The following is a 7,612-nucleotide window of genomic DNA, read 5'->3' as shown; positions in this document are numbered from 1 at the left end:
ATAAATAAATAAACTTTTTGTAGAGATGGAGTCTTGCTATGTTGCCTAGTCTGGTCTCAAGCTCCTGGGCTCACTCAATCCTCCCACCTCGGCCTCCCAAAGTTCTGGGGTTACAGGCACGAGCCACTGCACCTGGCTGATCTTGGAGTTATTCACATATATGATGTCTGTGTGCTGGAAATACTACATTATGTGAGTCACTGCATTGTGTACCAATTCTGTTTGATGATGCCATGTTTGTAGCTTGAAATCAGCTACAAGCAAATCAGCCACAAGTGGTGGGAGTATTTATACCACAGGAATTGGCAAACACTCCAAGTCAGGAGCTCTTAGGTTGGTTTGTTTCTCTGGTGAGCCAGTTATTAAACATTTCACCAGCACAGTGGTGGTTGAGAATACAGGGACACAGGACACACACTATTCCCAGGAATATTCACTGTGCACAGAAGGTGAAATGATGGCAGCTGGAAGAACATATGGGAAGGAGGGAGGGTGCTTTGTTTCCCCAACTTTTTATTTTGCAAAACTTCAAAGCTCGGCCGGGCGCGGTGGCTCAAGCCTGTAATCCCAGCACTTTGGGAGGCCGAGACGGGCGGATCACGTGGTCAGAGATCGAGACCATCCTGGCTAACACAGTGAAACCCCGTCTCTACTAAAAATACAAAAACTAGCCGGGCGAGGTGGCGGCGCCTGTAGTCCCAGCTACTGGGGAGGCTGAGGCAGGAGAATGGCGTAACCCGGGAGGCGGAGCTTGCAGTGAGCTGAGACCTGGCCACTGCACTCCAGTCCGGGCGACAGAGCGAGACTCCGCCTCAAAAAAAAAAAAAATAAAAAATAAAAAATAAAAATAAAAATAAAAATAAAAAAAAAAAAAAAAAAAAAAAAAACTTCAAAGCTACAAAAAAATTGCAATAGTATACGGGGCTGGACGTGGTGGCTCACACCTGTAATCCCTGCACTGTAGGAGGCCGAGGTGGGCGGATCGCCTGTGGTCAGGAGTTCGAGACCAGCCTGGCCAACATGGTGAAACCCCGTCTCTACTAAAAAAAAAACAAAAAATAATACAAAAATTAGCTGGGCATGGTGGTGCACGTCTGTAACCCAGCCACTGGGGAGGCTGAGGCAGAAGAATCACTTGAGCCCAGAAGGTGAAGGTTGCAGTGACCCAGGATCGTGCCACTGCTCTCCAGCCTGGGTGACAGAGTGAGGCTCCATCTCAAAATTTATTTTTAAATATTGGCCAGGCACGGTGGCTCACGCCTGTAATCTCAGCACTTTGGGAGGCCAAGGCAGTCGGATCACGAGGTCAGGAGATTGAGACTATCCTGGCTAACATGGTGAAACCCCGTCTCTACTAAAAGTACAAAAATTAGCTGGGCGTGGTGGTGGGAGCCTGTAGTCCCAGCTACTCAGGAGGCTGAGGCAGAATGGTGTGAACCTGGGAGGCGGACCTTGCAGTGAGCCAAAATCGCACCACTGCATCCCAGCCTGGGCAACAGAGCAAGACTTCGTTTCAAAAATAATAATAATAAAATAAAATATTTTAAAAATAATAAAAATAAAAAATCTAGGATATAATGTACTTTCACTTACTGCATTTGGTTGTCGTATATCTTAGTCACCTTTAATCTGCAGAAGTTTCCTCCATATATATATATATATAAATTTAGGGACAGAGTCTTGCTCTGTCACCAACGTGGAGGTGCAGTGGTGTGATCATAGCTCACTGCAGCCTTAACTTCCTGGGCTCAAGCGATCCTCTCACCTCAGCCTCCCAAGTAGCTGGGACCACAGGTATGTATGCCAAAGCCCAATTAATTTTTAATTTAATTAATTTTAGAGATTGGGTATCATTCTGTCACCAAGGCTGGAGTGCAGTGGCTTGATCTCGGCTCACTGCAACCTCTGCCTCCACGGCTCAAGCAATCCTCCTGCCTCAGCCTCCCAAATAGCTGGGACCACGGGCACATGCCATTTTGGCCTGGCTAATTTTTGTATTTTTTTTGTAGAAACTGGGTCTCACCATGTTTCTCAGGCTGGTCTCGAACTCCTGGACTCAAGGGATCCTCCTGCCTTGGCCTCCCAAAGTGCTGGGATTACAGGTATGAGCACTGTGACTGGCCTAATTTTCGTATTTTTGTAGAGATGGGGTTTCGCCATGTTGCCTAGGCTGGTCTGAAACTGCTGGCCTCATGTGATCAGCCCACCTCAGTCTCGGAAAGTACAGGATTACAGGGGTGAGTCACCGTGTCTGGCCAGGAGTTGATTGTTTCTGGGGGTTTTTTGGGTGTTTTTTTTAGTCTGTTTAATGGGTATAAAGTTTCAGATGTGCAGGCACGGTGGCTCACGCCTGTAATCCCAGCACTGTGGGAGGCCGAGGCAGGGGGATCACAAGGTCAAGAGATCGAGACCATCCTGGCCAACATGGTGAAACCCCGACTCTACTAAAAATACAAAAATTAGCCGGGCGTGGTGGCGCGCGCCTGTAGTTCCAGCTACTCGGGAGGTGGAGGCAGGAGAATCGCTTGAACTCGGGAGGCGGAGGTTGCAGTGAGCCAAGATCGTGCCACTGCACTCCAGCCTGACGACAGAGTGAGACTGTCTCAAAAAAAATTTTCAGATATGCAAGATGAAACATTCTACAGATTGGCTATATTAACATCTTGCCTGGTCGGGCGCCGTGGCTCAAGTCTGTAATCCCAGCACTTTGGGAGGCCAAGGCAGGCGGATCACAAGGTCAGGAGATGGAGACCATCCTGGTTAACACGTTGAAACCCCGTCTCTACTAAAAATACAAAAAAAAAAAAAAAAATTAGCCGGGCACGGTGGCGGGCGCCTGTATTCCCAGCTACTGGGGAGGCTGAGGCAGGGAATGGTAGCATGAACCCAGGAGGCGGAGCTTGCAGTGAGCCGAGATCGCGCCACTACACTCCAGCCTGGGTGACAGAGCAAGACTCTGTCTCAAAAAAACCAAAAGAAACAAAAAACTTGCCTGTAGTTACCAATATTATCCCGGGCACTTAAACATTTTGCTAAGAGGGCCAGACGCAGTGGCTCACACCTGTAATCCCAGCACTCTGTCTGGATGACAGAGTGAGACTCTGTCGCAAAAAAAAAAAAAAAAAAAAATCATATTGAGAAGTGACAACGTGCTGGCGGCCCTTGCCCACTCTCAGCGCTTCCTCGGCCTCCGTGTCCGCTCTGGCCATGCTTGAGGAGCCCTTCAGCCTGCCGCTGCACTGTAGGAGCCTCTTTCTGGGCTGGCCGGCTCCCTCTGCTTGCCCAGAGGTGTGGAGGGAGAGGCGCGGGCGGGAACCGGGGCTGCGCACGGCGCTCGCGGGCCAGCGCGAGTTCCAGGTGGTCGCGGGCTCTGCAGGCCCCGCACTCGGAGCAGCCCACCGGCGCCACCGGTCCCGGGCAGTGAGGGGCTTAGCACCCGGGCCAGCAGCTGCGGAGAGTGTGCCCGGTCCCCCAGTACTGCCGGCCCGCCTCCGTCGTGCTCGAATTCTCTTGCCAGGCCTCAGCCACCGCCCCGCGGGGCAGGGCTCAGGACCTGCATCCCGCCATGCGAGAGTCCCCCGCCCCGCGGTGGGCTCCCGCGCGGCCTGAGCCTCGTCGACTGGCGCCACGCCCTGCGCCCTGGCGCCTGGTCCTATGGACCGCCCAACGGCTAAGGAGCGCCGGTAGGCGGCGCTGGACTGACAGGCAGCTCCGCCCCCTGGTCCCAGCCAGGCATCCACTAGTCGAAGCCAGCTGGGCTCCTGAGGCGGGTGCGGACTTGGAGAACTTTTATGTCTAGCTGGAGGATTGTATATGCACCAATGCCACCACTCTGTGTCTAGCTCGAGGTTTGTAAATGCACCAATCAGTGCTCTGTGTCTAGCTAATCTGGTGGGGACTTGGAGAAATTTTATGTCTAGCTAAAGGATTGTAAATGCACCAATCAGCACTCTGTGTCTAGCTCAGGGATTGTAAATGCACCAATCAGCACTCTGTCAAAATGGACCAATCAGCTCTCTGTAAAATAGACCAATCAGCACTCTATAAAATGGACCAATCAGCAGGATGCGGGTGGGGTCCGATAAGGGAATAAAAGCAGGCTGTGGCCTCACCAGCCGGAACCTGCTTGGAGTTTTTCTTTCTTTGTGGAGGGTTAGTTCTTTTCACTCTTTATAACAAGTCTTGCTGGTGTTTGTTTTTTGGGTCCACGCTGCTTTTATGAGCTACCATACTCACCGTCAAAATCTGTAGCTTCACACCTGAAGCTCACGAGGCCACGAACACACTAGGAAGAACAAACAACTCCAGACATGCTGCTTTTATAGAGTTGTAACACTCACAGTGAGAGTCTGCGGCTTCGGTCCTGAAGTTAGCAAGATCACGAACTCACCAGAAGGAATGAACTGCGGATGCATCTGAAGGAACAAACTCTGGACACATCTTGTTTAAGAACTGTAACACTGAGTGTGAAGGTCTGCAGTTTACTTCTTGAAGTCAGCATTGACCACGAACTCCACCAGTTCCTGACATGGTATCATGATAAATAGGATATTGAGACCCCGTGTTTTAAACCAAGTCCCTAACTACTTTGGCATCAGGGAGCGGTTTTGTGGAAGACAATTTTTCCACAGATGTACTTTATTATCACATTGTAGTATGTGATAATTATACAACTTACCACCATGTAGAATCTAGGGCGAGCCCTGAGCTTGTGTTTGAAAGATTCTCCCCAGGGCCTGAAAGCTTGAAGGGAGGAGGAACTCCTCCTTTCTCGGGCCCAGTCACAAGGTGCAAGGCCAGCTGCACCAGCAACGAGCGCCAGCAAGACTGCAGCAATAGGGAGCGAGCCTGGCTGGAAGACACCTATCCCTGAAGATGGAGACAGAGGTCATCTGGGTACCACATAGCAGTTACATTAGACTGGGGTACTTCATGTTTACAGGAGACCATAAAACCCCATCCTTATCTGGTGCTGACGCCATCTTAGGCCTCAGCCCGCCTGCACCCGGGTGCTCATTGATACAGCATATTGTTGAGATAGCGCCACTGCAACAGCCTGGGCGACACAGCGAGACTCCTCCTCAAAAAAAAAAAATCTCCACACTGCCTCGTGTTGACTGTTGGCGCACTTTTGGGGTCGAACGGATTACAAGAATCTTTCAGTTTTCCTGCAACTAGATGGTCCCATCTGGGGGTGATGGGAGACAGTGACAGATAACAGGGAGCTCACAACCTAGATCCCTGCGTGCGCAGGTCACAATAGAGTCTTGTGGGATTTCATAAGGTTTCTCTTCAAATAATCTGATCTTTTATTCTTTAGTTCATAGTGCCCACCCCCCTTTTTCCTTTTTCTCCTTTTTTTCCTTTATGCCTTTGTTAGATGCCCAGGCACGCCACAGTACCAGGCGTTATCAGTACCAGCTCACATGCCTTTCCTTATTTAAAAAAAAGAAAGAAACTAAATTTCTAGCTTATTGCAGACACCCCTTCCCCTTTCCTCTCCACTTTGTTTTATGTGCCCACCTTATCTAAAAAAGATCAAATGTTTAGCCAACCAAAATTAAATTATACAACCCGACCCTGGCCAATAAAAAAAGGGTACAAAAACAAAACTTGTGTCAAAAATAAAGGCTCTCGTGCCCCTTTGTTCAAGTATACTCATAACAACTGGCCCAAAATCCCTCTGCACAAACATAAATTTACTTTGTTAAAAATCCTTTGTTCAAGTGTTCAATTGCCTTAAAATTTTTTTTTTTTTTTTGGAGACGGAGTCTCGCACTGTTGCCCAGGCTGGAGTGCAGTGGCCGGATCTCAGCTCACTGAAAGCTCCGCCTCCTGGGTTTAGGCCATTCTTCTGCCTCAGCCTCTGGAGTAGTTGGGACTACAGGCACCTGCCACCTTGCCCGGCTAGTTTTTGTTGTATTTTTTTAGTAGAGACGGAGTTTCACCATGTTAGCCAGGATGGTCTCAATCTCCTGACCTCGTGATCCGCCCGTGTCGGCCTCCCAAAGTGCTAGGATTACAGGCTCGAGCCACCGCGCCCGGCCGAATTTCCTTAAAATTTTAAGTGTTATTCCTAACAGTTTACACTCCTATGAGAATCTAATGCTGACGCTGATCTTACAGGAGGCTCAAGTGATGGGGAGCGGCTGTAAATACAGATGAAGCTTCGCTGCCTGCTTACTCATCTCCTGCTCTGTGGCCCAGTTCCTCATAGGCCACAGACAGGTACCAGTTCATGGCTGAGGGGCTGGGGACCCCCGTCTTAAACAAAAACAAAAAAACCAAAGCACATTTAATGTGAGATCTACTTTCTTAGCAAAATTTTTGTTTTTGTTTTGTCGTTGACACCAAGCCTCATTCTGTTGCCCAGGCTGGAGTGCAGTGGCATGATCTCGGCTCACTGCAACCTCCTTCTCCCGGGTTCCAGCGATTCTCCTGAGTAACTGGAATTACAGGCACCCACCACCATGCCCGGCTAATTTTCGAATTTTTAGTAGAGATGGAGTTTCACCATGTTGGTCAGGCTGGTCTTGAACTCCTGACCTCGGGTGATCCACCCACCTTGGCCTCCCAAAGTGCTGGGATTATAGGCGTGAGTCACCGCACCCAGCTACTGTGATGTGATTATTCTGCATCGCATGCCTGTATCAACATACGTCCTGTAGACCATAAGTATATACACCTACTATGCACCCACAAAAATTAAAAATAGGCAGGGTATGTACGGTGGCTCACACCTGTAATCCCAGTACTTTGGGAGGCTTAGCTCACGAGTTCGAGAACAGCCTGGGCAACATGGTGAAACCTTATCTCTACAAAAAAAAAAAAAATTAGCCAGGTGTAGGTAGAGAGTGGCTGTGGTCCCAGCTACCACGGAGGCTGAGGCGGGAGGATTGCTTGAGACCAGAAGTGAGAGGCTGCAGTGATTGCGCCACTGCACTCCAGGTAACTAAAGTACAATGGGGCCGGGTGTGGTCGCTCTCGCCTGTAATACCAGCACTTTGGGAGGCTGAGGTGGATGGATCGCTTGATGTCAGGAGTTCAAGGCCAGCCTGGCCAACGTGGTGAAAACGTGTCTCTACTAAAAATACAGAAATTAGCCAGGCGTGGTGGTGGGTGTCTGTAGTCCCAGGTACTCCGGAGGCTGAGGCAGTAGAATCACTTGAACCTGGGAAGCGGAGGTTGCAGTAAGCTTAGATCGCACCACTGCACTCCAGCCTCAGCAACGAGAGCGACTCCATCTCAAAAAACAAAAATAGGCCGGGCGCGGTAGCTCGCGCCTGTAATTCCAGCACTTTAGGAAGCCGAGGCAGGCGAATCACGAGGTCAGGAGATTGAGACCATCCTGGCTAACATGGTGAAACCCTGTCTCTACTAAAAATACAAAAAATTAGCAGGGTGTGATGGCGGGCGCCTGTAGTCCCAGCTACTCGGGAGGCTGAGGCAGGAGAATGGGGAGAACCCAGGAGGCGGAGCTGCAGTGAGTGGAGATTGCGCCACTGCACTCCAGCCTGGGCAACAGAGCAAGACTCTGTCTCAAAAATAAAAATAAAAATAAAAAATAAAAAAAGTATAAATAAATAAATTAGGTTATTAGGGTATGGGCCCT

General features: G+C 49.7%; 1 long non-coding RNA gene across 1 annotated transcript; it reads left to right on the top strand.

Annotated features, from left to right (window-relative positions):
- The first annotated feature begins 6,963 nt into the window (after window positions 1-6,963).
- Window positions 6,964-7,387, top strand: LOC117074233. The gene is made up of 2 exons (XR_004433531.1): window positions 6,964-7,035; window positions 7,329-7,387. It is a non-coding gene; the product is annotated as an uncharacterized LOC117074233 (long non-coding RNA).
- The last annotated feature ends 225 nt before the right edge of the window (window positions 7,388-7,612 follow it).

Source organism: Trachypithecus francoisi, unplaced genomic scaffold (genome assembly GCF_009764315.1).
Source record: "Trachypithecus francoisi isolate TF-2019V2 unplaced genomic scaffold, Tfra_2.0 Lachesis_group5, whole genome shotgun sequence".
Taxonomy (NCBI): domain Eukaryota; kingdom Metazoa; phylum Chordata; class Mammalia; order Primates; family Cercopithecidae; genus Trachypithecus; species Trachypithecus francoisi.
This window is presented reverse-complemented; position numbering and strand designations above follow the sequence as displayed.